Source organism: Lepidochelys kempii, chromosome 3, assembly GCF_965140285.1.
Source record: "Lepidochelys kempii isolate rLepKem1 chromosome 3, rLepKem1.hap1, whole genome shotgun sequence".
NCBI classification, from domain to species: domain Eukaryota; kingdom Metazoa; phylum Chordata; order Testudines; family Cheloniidae; genus Lepidochelys; species Lepidochelys kempii.
The window spans coordinates 105,343,814-105,356,917 of record NC_136382.1 but is presented as its reverse complement, the minus strand read 5'-3'; the positions used below and the strand labels follow the sequence as shown (position 1 = coordinate 105,356,917).

General features: G+C 39.0%; 1 protein-coding gene across 2 annotated transcripts in view; it reads left to right on the top strand.

The window, feature by feature from the left end:
• The window catches only part of MAP7 (microtubule associated protein 7), a 201,140-nt gene that overhangs the window by 2,473 nt on the left and 185,563 nt on the right, over window positions 1–13,104 (top strand). The window lies entirely within an intron of this gene.

Below are 13,104 nucleotides of genomic sequence, written 5' to 3'. Positions count from 1 at the left end.
CTTGTTGATTGAAATTTTAAACAAATATTTTATGTAATGGTATGGTGACGTGATTGTAAATAAGCAAAGTGGACATACCCATGCAAATATCATTGAGACCTATCCTTTTTCCTTTTGTAAAGGTAATAGGGTGGTGTCTCTGTTTAGAATTTTGGTTTATTATCATAGACTTACAGTCATCACTCTGAAGTTCAGCTTCTGAAAGGGCAAGTATTAGTTAAGGCTTCTGTGTGTAAAAGCAAAAAACGAAACAAAGAAGCAAACAAACATAACCCGATTACCTGTGCTCCACACACACATGCACACACACACGCAGAGAACCCCTCTGGGCAATTTTTTCTTTTTTGAAGAATGAGTTAAAAGAAAATTCTTAATTTTAAAATGAAGTCTAAGGTTGTTGACACAAGATTTTCACTGCATCATTATTGTTGTTAAAACTAATTTTTCCTCTAGGTATTTATGAAAACAAACTTCAGATAAAGTATTTTAAAAATAAACATACATTATGAGTGCAAATTACTTACAGCTTTTAAATGATATTTAAATCATGTGAGTTTGTTCCCCAGGGTATTTCTGATGATTCAATTTACTGTTGTTTCATATTGTATTTTATTTGCATTTTATCCATTTAAACATCATTTATAAATAATAAGCAAATCTTTTTGCTTTCCTTGCTATAAAGGTTGATCCTTAAACTTGCTTGGAGTGTCGAAGTTCATCCACAACTTATTCATGTGTGAAGTGTCTGAGTTAAACTTCAGCAATTAAGCTGTTTATAATCCATGTACGAGTAGGTCCCACTCTTCATGGTATCTGAGTGCTTCCCGAGTATTTAAAAATAATATAATCTCCTTTCCTTCTATCCCAACCCATAGGAAAAATAGCTCTGTTAGTATATAGGGTGTTTTGAGAGAGAGAGAGTGTGTGAGAGAGAAGAATTTATTCAGGGGAAGCGGAGTCAAATAAACTAGTTTTCATTTAGTTTTGAAAGCCAAATTCCATAGTCTACGTCCAGCTCCTGTGACGGTTCTGTCTCTTGTGCTCAAGGGACTCCCCCTATTGCTTGACAGTTTTAATGTTTTGGTAAAAAGTAGTTGTTGTGGAGGGGGGTGCAATCCTCAGGTAGCTAGGGCCAGTCCTGCGGGGTGGGCTTTCAATATCAGGACAGAGACTTTGAAAGGGGTGATGAGATCATAGTGCCCTGTTCTGTTAAGCAGATGGGCTGCTGAACTTTGGGAGCTGTTTCTGGGTGAATGGCTTCGTTCCTAGATATGAATTGCTATAACCGAGCATGAGGTTGAAGATAATATGGCTCACCATGGATGGCCAGGTGTGGGATGGGTAAAATGGGGCACAGTCTTCTGGCCAGTATTAGATAAAATTGTTCATTTGAAAAAAAAAAAATGGTTGCCATCGGTATTTGGGCATATAATACCATTAAGAAATCCAAGAGGAACAGTGCTGCAGACCAGCATATCAGTCCGAGAGGAGAGCCCCTCACTAGTTGGGGGTGTCAAAGATGACATTTTCAGAAGCACCTCCCTCTTCCTGCCAGCAGCCACCTCATTTTTGTCTGGGTTCTGCTTAGCCAGCTGCTATTTAATCAGGTGCTAAATTTTGGCTGCACGTTGATAGAGGCAGGAGAATGGTGCTCCTTATGGCTGAGGCAAATGAGATGCTATTGGAATTATGTTTAAATCTCTGATCTTGCAGTGAAAATGTTTTAGATGTAACTGCTTTATTCTAACGTGTCCTGTCTTCTGTTAAAAACTATAAACTCGTTTTGTTAATTTGGGTAAGTGTTCCTTGCTAGCTTGGTAAAGCAAACCATTTAAATTTTCCCTCTGTTAAGCTTGGTGTGAAGTCTAGTCCGTTGTTTATGCTGTTACAGTGTGAAAAAAATATTGTGATTTAATTTGGTATGATAGTTCAGTTTGAGACTCTTTTAAAACATATATTGTCCTATTATTTTGAGAAAAAAAATCCAGTGGATGTACTCCTAAAATGTACCTGATTTATATATGGTTCCTTCCTAGGCTTCATTTATTTGCTAGTTAAAATATTTTGATAGATAGCTTGTGTTATAACACTCGGATTTGCATTCTATTTTGGGAATCTGATTTTCCCTTCTGTCTGCACAGGTAAATCCTATTTACTGTAATAGGAGATATTCTGCATTGTGGGGAACATTGAACCCCTTAATACATCCTATAGGATTGTGACACTCTCTTCAGGTCACCCAGAATTGTAAGCCAGTGTGTTTGAGTGAGCTTTGCTGGAGATCAAACTGTGTGTCCGCTCCAAGCCACATCACATCTCCAGCAAACTCCTTGAGACCCTGCAAGTCTTAACTTTGCCTTGCATGACAACCAGTGAACCCCAGTTCTGAGTTTGCCAGAGTCCAGACCCTCTCACTGTCCACTCATAAAAAATTATTACGTTTGGTACCTCCAAAGAGATAACCAGCCTGCTGGTTTTGCTGTGGACTCACACTTTACTTCAATATAACAGCCCTGAGATGGTTCTTAGTAAAACAAAGAATAAGTTTATTAATAAAGAACAGATTTTAATGATACTAAGCAAGAGAAAAAGTTACCAACAAAATAAAACATGCTTTCTAGTGTCCTAACCTACCTTCTTTGCCTAAACTGCTTTCTCACTTAAATCAAGCTAGCACGTCTCCAGCCGTTCAGGCAGGAGGATCCAGCATTCACAGATTCAGAGGGTGCTGTCTCCTCTGTCCCCTTAGTGATGGGTCACTAAAATGTATATTTACTCCCCTTATATTTCCCAAAGTCTATTGTCTTTGTCTCAAGAGCCAGGAAGACCTCCTGGGGGCCAGAGTTTGCAGTGTCCCCCGGTGTGCTCACCAAGCTGTTTCTTCAGCTGCTTTTAGCGTGAATGCTTTGTTTATCTTATTTGTAAATGTACTTTCACTGTTTATCAAGTCTGCCCCCCAAACATATTTTAGGAAGATATTTCCAGCACACACGGAGAACTCTTTACACACCATCCATCCATACGTCATACATTGATACTCATGAGCAACATGTCACAATTTTTTTATGCGATACCTTACTCAGTACGCTTTTATACAGTAGTACAATAATATCGTATACAATCAGTTGATTTAATTACTTATTCCTTGGGGTTCAGAGCCCATGTTTTCCCCGTGGGGTGTTTGGATCCTGAATATCACAAGTAGTATAAGAATCTGAATGAAAACTCTTTTTTTGGTGCTAGCTGTTCCTCTCAGTAAAGTATCTCTTGCTCTGTATCCAAGCTTCTCATTATTCCACCACTAGGAGGATCTCATGCACTTTCTCTGTTGAGGGTCTGTAGGAGTCCAGAATATTGGTATGTAATTATTCACAAAAATAACTCAGACAAGGCTTTTTGTGTGTGTGTGTGTTCTTTAATCTTGCACCAGAGGTGTGAAGACTAAACCCAACCCAATAGAGCGAAAGGTTGCTGAAGTGATTTACAAACTTAATCACCAAAAGCAATGCAGCGTGACTATGGTGCCTTTAGTACTAATGTAGGACAGACTTGATACAGCAAAGATATTTTAAACATTGAAACTAACCGGTCATTTGCTATGAAGAGTGATTATGCAGAAGAGATTACACTCATTTTTTTTCTCCCCCGCTCTTTTCAGTTTTGTTAATGTATTTATTTTTAAATGTGTCAACTATATCCCCATTATGAGAGCTTTCTACCATTTTATTTGGGAACTAATTCAAGTTGCTGTCATTTTTCCTTCACCTGAGGCACGGTTTGTTGATTTATCTGTGTAGGGCTTTTTGATTAAGAGTTTTGACTTGAGCTCATTTCTGATCAAAACAGTGGATCAAACTACACCCAATTTTGAAATTCTGGATTTCAGATCTGGCTCCAAACTACTCAGTTGGCCTCATGTTTACAATGGGCTGAACCAAAACTCTAGTTCTGAATACTTTAACATTGAGCTTCAAGTTCATCTGCAATTCACGTGTATTATTTTCTATAACTACTTATGTGACATGGCTTTTTCATAAAATAAATTCTGGATTAAATGTAATAGATTTTTTTAACCTGGATTTAAGGAACCTCTCCCCCCTCCCCTCCTCCCCCTCCCTTTTTTTGGGGGTGGGGGGAGAAGGTGGACAACCCCGTTCATCAGTGTCTTCTCTTGGTCAATAATTGTTAATGCAAGGACCATCCGCTGGGGAAAAGTAAGAGACTATTTTAGGTATATATTGTATAATGCAGGGCATGCTACTACTCATGTTCTCCCTCTTACCACAGTTTTCTTTTAAACTAGGGTTTAAAAGCTCTGCAGTTTTTGAAAAATAATATCTCTGTCAGGTGAGGCATGGACAATTGGTTTGTGTACTTCCTTCCTTCAATGCTAGTATAGAAAGATAACCTTGTTAACATAATTGAAGCTGCATGCACACAGTCTGTATTGAAGAATACCTCCATTTTCAATGTGAAACTATAAATTATTTCTTGAAATAAAAAAATCATAGTTTGCATTAATTTCAGAGTACCTCAGGCAGACATTTTAATATAATTTATATATTTCTGAGCACAGATTGATGGATTATACAAGAAAACAGGAAATGCGTATGAAGGAGTTTAGTTGCTTTAAAGCTGAAAATTATTTGTTGCTGAAAATGTAATTAAATCTGATCATTGTAATAACTGCCTCAATTAAGCAGGCACTACTGATCTTTAAAAAACATATTTTCCTTTCCACTTGAAAAATATAAATGAAAATGAATAAAAAATGCAAGCCTAAGCACGTAGTTAGAGCAGTGGTGGGCAATCTGCAGCCCAGGGGCTGCACGCAGCCTGTCAGTGGCTGTGGTTTGCTGTTTCCGGCCAATGGGAGCTGCGGGCAGCCGTGCCTGTGGACGGTCAGTATAAACACAGTCTCGCGGCCCTCCTGCGGGATTACCCTGACCGGCCGCAGGTTGCCCATCACTGAGTTAGAGCTTAGGTAACAGTACTCCTTGCACACCCTCATCTTCTCCAGGGAAGAGAGATTCTCAGAATCCTTGACCTTTATAAAGCTAGAGAACCAACCTCCTAGGAGAATTTGAAAAAAGAGGTTGCACGCACACACACTATCTGTTTACGGGTGTAAAATGATAGGACCCAAAGATGCATTTGTCAAATTCACTAAGAACTGAATCCCACAAACACATGCCAACTCTAGCAATTTTATTGCAAGTCTTGTGATATTTGGTGTTTTCTTAAAGCCCTCGCTCCTTGAGTCATGTTATTACAGGAGAATCTCAGCTCTCATTAAAAATAAATTAAAAAGTAAGTTTCAAGCCCACATGGTTGTTGGGAAAAGCTTGAAAACATGAATCCTAAAGGCTCCAATACCAGAAGGCAAACAACACAACCCCAAAATGTATTATCTTTAAAGCTAATCTCAGGCTTTTGGGGGGGCCTGGTTTATGTTTTGTGAATGCTCTGGATTGGCAATGCTGGGAATGGTATTCACAGGAGTAGTTCTGTTTTCTATGTGCAGCTATTCACCTGAGTAAAGTTACTGACATGCATAAGTAGTCTCAGGATTGGTGCTTAAGTTTGTTAGCCAAAGTGAGAGCTATGAGTAAAGGAAGAAGTAGTCATCAGCGTTTTACCTCCACGTTTTCTTTTTTTTAAAACCATGTGTCCTATCCCTCTGAGAAATGCTGCCACCTACCCAACAGTTCTAATTGGCTTAAAGGGTTTCTCTCTAATTATTCATGCACTAGGCTAAGTCAACTGCTGAGTTGGTGATAGCAATGAACAGACGGCTAAGTCATTCATAGGATTTCATTTATATGATCTTATCTGTGTGGTAATGTGATGGAGAAACTTTAATTTGATTTTGGCACATTAAGATTCCTTCTGAAGTATGTTCTCATTTCTGTAAAAGGGCTTTGTACACATAGTTGTTTTCAAAGTGTTTTGCATACGTTTAATCCACTACAAAGTAGGTAGGTCAACATTATCCTCCTTTTACAACTGGGGGAACTGGGGTAGAAGAGGTTAATTGTAGTGCCCAAGGTCATGGAGGGAAGTGGTGTTAGTGTCAGGATTAGTAGTGGTAATAATAATTTGCTTTTATTATTTCAGGCTTGCAGCTTCATTCTCAATCCACATGCTAGTGCCTCTTTCTTTACTGAACCAAGACAGCACTCTTTGAAGTCAATAGAAGGACTTCCATTGATGTCAGTGGGAGCTGAATCAGGCCCTGTATGAATAAAAATTATTTGACTGACAGTAATCTTATATATATATTATTGTTAATGTTACACATTGGGGGTTTCATTGATGTTTTTTTAAGTTTGTTTAATCACAGCATTGTATACTATGTGTACTTCAGTTTTAAAAAATGTTTAACTTGATGTACAAAAACAAGGAATAATAATCTAGTACTCAGTGTCCTTGAATTCTCAGAGGGCCCACTGATCAGATTCCTGCTTCTTAAATTCATATATATTTTGCACTGGTGTGTGCATAAGCAGAGTCAGAAGGCGGTATAGAGCTTGGTTTTTTTTCTGTTTTGACCTTTGTTTGTCCATTTGAATTGTGCACTGTGCCAGGTTTAACCCCCTTGAAACAGAATAACCAGTTCTAGACTTCTGGTTTATTATTGGTAGCACCTTTATAATTTTGAAGGTGAAAAGCCTGCCTTGTTATTACTTAGGTTGGAATAGTACCTAAAACCTTCATGGTCCTTGCCTCTAATAATTTACAGCAAGAAACAGATGGGTAAAGTAAAGGAATAAATATACAATCAAACTGATCAGGATGATGATAGTTCTTTATTTTCTTGTATGTAAATATTTACTCAACTGCTAGACCTATTCGTTTAAAAAATAAATATCATTGGCAATATTTTATGTACTGTGGTTCAGGCCTATATGTTGATATTGACAATTTACAGTATAAACTGTATCCAGAGTCTTATTTATGAGACAAGAGATGTTAGGACAAGAAATAAGAATTCATGAATATTATTTCAATCCCAACAAAGAAGAGCTGAGTCTCGTTCTCTTTCTCATTCTAAATTTGCTTTCTAAAGAAACACACTATTTTTCTTTAAAATGTACTATCTCATTATTTGTCCCCCTCTCTGCAAAATACATATTTTAGTGGATGTTAGATCATTTAGTCCAATTTAAATGAATGACAGTGTTCTCTGATTCTTCAGTTAAAATATTCTAATTCAAAGAATGGAGACTTGGTTCACGAAACTGCTGTATTTTCAGGACTTTGACTTTCAGAAGTGAGTTAACTCATTGCTTATTTAAATCTATTCAGAGTACATCTGAACTCTTGTCAGTGGTATTCCCATTAGTCAAAAAGATGGAAGTTTTTTCTTCTCACTCAATAATATTTTATCACCACTGGTTACTGCAAGACAGAATTTCTTGAGTGGAGCAAGGGCATGTGGGTTTAATAGAAAAATACCATTGATTCCTATCAGATATTTATATTTAATACCAAAGTTGTTTAAATGAAGTTAACATTGTTACATATACTGGTGCATCATCATAATTGTTGTTTTATATTACAACAGTGCCTACAGACGCTGATCAGGATGCTAGGCACTTCAAAAACCTATTGTAACACATGGTCCTTTCTTCTGATTTTATGACAATATATAACAACTAGGTTTAATAAGCAAGAGGAAGGGGAGGGAACACAAAAGTAACAATGATAAGATTATGTGATTGTATAGACAACCTAGTGAACAGCTTTATTAAATCAGACTTATCAGTAATATTTTATTGAGATAATGTTCTACTTCTACTATTTCCAATTTATAAAAATATTTTAATTTTTTTAAGTGTCTTCACTATTAAGGCTACTTGTGCTGTGTTGTAGGCTAATGGCATTATGAATAGGAATATAGTGCATCAGTTTGAATTGAGTACGGTTTGTGAATTTGTTACATTAAGTCCTGTCAATACTACACCTTTTAAATGCGTATGTAACAAGTTAGTGACATGGTTGACTGTAAACATGTTTAATGTCAATGTACAACATGGTTAATGCTGTGAGTGAAAATGTTACAGTTGTTTTCCCTTACGGTCAGTCTGTGCTGGCAGATGGTTGTCTTCTTAAAGCAATTTTGGCATATTATTTTTGCAGTGTAAAATGGGGACCCTTAACCATGCCTGTAACTAGTTTGGCTGGTTCTCCTTCACCCCGATTCTCTGTCTTGCTCCCTGTTCTGTCTTGCTGTCTTGCTATCTGTCTGTTTTGGGTGTATGTTTTCTAGGCACTTTATCCCCATTTAAGGCACTATGGGATAGATGTCCAGATTTTCCCAAAAGGGACCACAGAATTCCTTTGTAGGATGCCTTTTATTGGATAGGTGTGGGAATGAAGAGGCGCCCAGAGCCTGGGAATTTCCAGTGATACACTGGATGAGAGGATCTAGATTCCAGTTTTGCCTATGTAGGTGGATGATATTATCTTGTTTTCCGCGTGCTCTGCACTGACTGATAACCCTGCCTTGAGTCTGATGATTTTAAATCAATCCCCAAAGAGAAGGTTTGTAATATTTGTCTGCTTGCTGTATTTTTTTTTTTTTTTTTAAAAAGGCAATACTTTAATTGATTTCATCCTTGGCAACTGACATAAGAAAAGAAGCTCACCAGAGATGACAGCTGTGATATTGATTTGAAAAAGGTATGCCTGTGATAATCTTCTAACGGGGCTCTCACTGAATGGAGGGTGTAGTGGGGCGGATTGGCTGCCCACAGACCCAGATGGGGAAACGCCCCTCATTGAACCCTGGTGGACAGAGCCAGGCCATGCTCAACCCTCCCATGGGAAGTCAGTGGGCGGGACCAGAAGTACAAAAGCTGTGCCGGAGAACTCAGTTGGGAGGCAGCCACCGGTGGAGCCAGACGTCTCCTGTGGGCTCCCAGGCTGGAAGGCCACTGCAGACCCCAAGGGAGCCGAGGACTGGCCAGGACCACTAGGGCCATTTATGGATCCGAGCCTGGAGGAGCTTCAAGCACTGACAGAGGTCTTCTTCCCCGACAACCAGGATGACCCTCTACAGAGCCAGGTACACCCTGAAGGGCAGTTGGAAAGAGGCCCAAGGGTGGCCGACCCCTGTCTGGCTGCAACGCTGACGGCAAGCAAGTCAGCATGTTGCGGTCAGGATCCCCGCTGACCCAGTGGCAGACCGCTCTGCCGCTGCTAGGGCCCTGGGCCAGGACACAGTGGAGTGGGTGGGCCTGTTTCCCTGTCCGTCCCCCCCGCCACCCCAATCCGTGGGTGGCAGTCTCCCCCTCACTTAGGGAAGAAGCCTGCACTTGTCGGCCCTCTGCCAGAGCTAGGAGACCCGACTGTTTGCTGCCCAGCCTGTGTACAGGTCTGAGCCCGAGACTCTTTGCTGCCCCGTCCTGACCGGGGCGGGGACACCGTAACTGTGTGTGGTGTTCGGCCCTGACAACAGGCCTAAGCTCAAGTCTCCCCTGGCCCTGCTGATTCCCCATGTCAGGCGATCCCTGGAAATGTAGTGGGGTGGACTGGCTGCCCACAGACCCGGAGGGGGAGGAGCCACTCCTCTTCCCCCCCACCCTCCGGACTACACTGGGAAAAAATCTGCCCATGCTTATGACCAAGCTCTCTTCCAGTAGAGTCCTCAGAATTCTTCTGTTCATTGAACCAGAAAGACGTTACAAGCAGTTTGCCCTTTTTACCCCTCCCATAGTATTTTTACTCTGTTATAATAAAGTTCTAAAATGTAGTGAGCTTGTGTTCATTTGGTTTGACTGCTCTAAGTTCCAGGCTGATATACATGGGAGGAACATTAAATGCTAAACACACACATCCTTCAGTTAGTCTGTCTTCAAAGTGCTATTGTATCGATATTTTCTCTTTTAAAGAAATTGAATTATTGTAGAAGGGAAATTTATTCCTACAGGGGAATCAGTGATATCTGAGCAGTAGACTGACATGCAGTGGAACTTGTCAAATGTTATGTAATGATGCATTGCAACTTGCTTTAGAGAGGGCACAATCCTACGAACACTTTGCATGCTGCCTGAGCAATTCCTTTGGTGGGATTCTCTTGAAGTGGAAAGGTGCATCTTCACTAGGGAAAAAAAGTTTGTTCTTACTGACACCACACTTGGTAAGGCAACTCCCATCTTTTTATATGATGTGTATTTATACCTCTCTACTGTATTTTCCACTCCATGCATCTGATGAATTGGGTTTTAGCTCATGAAAGCTTATGCCCAAATAAATTTGTAAGGTGCCACAAGGACTCCTCCTTGTTTTTGCTGATACAGACTAACAGGGCTACTACTCTGAAACCTAACATGTTGTAACTAACGAGATGAAATCCTTGTGAAGGCAAGGCAATTGGTAGCTTTCACACACGTTAGTAAGTCAAGTTAGATCAGTGGTTCTCAAACAGGGGTATGTGTACTCAGAGGTCTTCCCGGGGAGGGCGGGGACGGGCATACATCAACGCATCTAGATATTTGGCTAGTTTTACAACAGGCTACAGAAAAAGCACTAGCAAAGTCAGTACAAACTAAAATTTCATACAGACAATGACTTGTTTATACTTTTCTATGTACTATACACTGAAATATAAGTACAATATTTATATTCCAATTGATTTGTTTTATAATTATATGGTAAAAATGAGAAAGGAAGCAATTGTTCAGTAATAGTGTGCTGTGACACTTTTGTATTTTTAATGTCTGATTTTGTAAGCAAGTAATTTAGTTTAACTGACTTGAAACTTGAGGGTACATAAGACAAATCAGACTCCTGAAAGGGATAGAGTAGCCTGGAAAGGTTGAGAGCCACTGAGTTAGACTCTGGTGGAGCCCAGGGCTTACTTAGATTTACTAATTCAGTTGGAAATTACAAAGTACCTTTTTTTCACTCGGATTTTACCTCCATGTTAGTTACAACGTGTTAGCTATCACATGGTAGGAACACAACTTCTTTCCTAGTGAAGACCAGCCATAGGTTCCAAGTGGGCAGATCCCTTTGCAAGGATGGAGCCATAGTTTGTGAACATTTTCAGTGATTCATGTGGTTAGCATGACTGTTCTTGGGTTTTTTTAAACTATAATCTAATTGCTATCTTGTATTTAATTAAAACCCAGTTCTGTGTAGGAAAGGAGACAAGGTGTTTTTATTTTCTCCAGCAAGCACTTTATCTCATACAAGTCTTTAATATTTTTGAATATTATTAATAATCAAAATATGGATCCATTTTCAAATATATGCAGTCTGTTAAATTTCTGTTTTTAAAATTATACCATGTCTTCTCATTGCTCTCACTTTACAATCTCCATTACCTAAAAATGGCTTAAGCGGTTGTTTGGAGAAAATATTTATATTGTCTGTTGTTGACTTAGGTCCCTATCCAGCAATCCATCACACACAAGTTTAACTTGTAGCATGTGAGTAGTACCATTGGAATCAGTCAGATTGCTCGCATGTGTAAAATTAAGCACATGAGTAGCTGATTGCAGGATTGGAACATTAGATATCCAGATGCAAGCCAGTGCAAATTTAAAAAAAAAAAAAGGTATTGAGCCCAGATACATGGAGTTTTATTACAAAAACAACAATTAACACTCCAAGCATATAAGTATTTTCATCTCCTAGTATATCATTTAATTATCCTGTATTCTTTGTGTCACTTGCTTCCTATGGGTGTTGCACATCAAGCAATATATGAGGTAGGCAATTATCAGATTCCACAGGCATAGAATTTTTGCAATCAACAGTAAGTAGGTGTGCTAAGTTATCCATACTTTCTGTCATGTGACGATGTTACTTTCAGCAAAGAATCAGTAAAGAAGCTTCTATATACCCTGGCAAGTCTGAGCTAAAATCTACTGGGCTTACTTATTAGGGATTCTCAGTATTACCATTTTAAAGGAGTCCAATCCATGTTATTAAATGGTCTGTTTTTAAGCAGTCGCAGTACTGTATTTTAATTAAGTGTATTTTATAGCGTTATCAGGAAGAGAAAGGGAAAAGAGCACAAAGTTATTTAGTGTATTTGATTGTACAATACACTTTAATTATTAAAATGTTGTAGTTGGTTATGTTTGTATAACATAAACAAGTGGTCTCTACTTCTAGCCAGAGAATTTTGTTCATTTCTGGATTTATGCATTTAGAGCATTTGCACAATATTTCAGTTTTTAATTATTATTTGCATTACAGTAGCATGTAGAGACTGAAAGTGAGATTGGGACCCCATTGGGCTAGGCATTCCCAAACATGTAGTGACAGACAGTTTTTGCCACAAAGAGTTTTGCTGTGTAAACAGACAAGCAAACAAATGCTGGGAGGGGAAACAGAAGTACAGAGAGATGAGGTAGCCTGCTCATGGTCACACATCTGGTCAGTGGCAGTGTGGAAATAGATCCCAGGTCTCTTGACCTCCCGTCCAGTCCAGTCCTCTCTCCACTAGACCATGTTGCTTCCCCAAATAATGATCATTCTCCTTTAATAACTATTTAAACGCACTTTCATACATATTTAACTCACACGTAAGATGTCCTTCTCAATCCTAAAGCAAGTTATCCTTTCTTTTATCCACCATAGTGGTAACATATAAGAAGTAACAGTGCCAGCTTCCCCATCTGTCATCCCTGAGGGCCAGTCCTCCTGACTGGAGGGGACCACCTGTAAGAATGAAATTGTACTTAAGTCTGTATGGCCCACTCAATCATGGGTGTATTTGCTGAAACTCCTAACAAAGTTTTTTCATTTTTAAATTAATGGTTTAAATAGAACAGGTATTGTAGATGGCGATTTGATAGTTTGTTTTAAAATACCTGCAATATGGAACTGTTAAAAGGAACAGGAGTTTAGTTTTATTAAAATATATATTTGTAAACATGAAAGGAAGGGAAATTATATTAGCCAAACAGTCATGTAGGATAAGCACTTTTCATATGCACTTTAAATTCTTCTGTTTTGGAAACAGAGCCTAGCTACCTGTGAAAACTATGAATGATACACAAGAGGTTAAACACATTCTAATTTATGTGCGTGTGTACCCACAATTACGTACATCTTTGTTGTAGTAAGCATGTACGTGGACAGGGT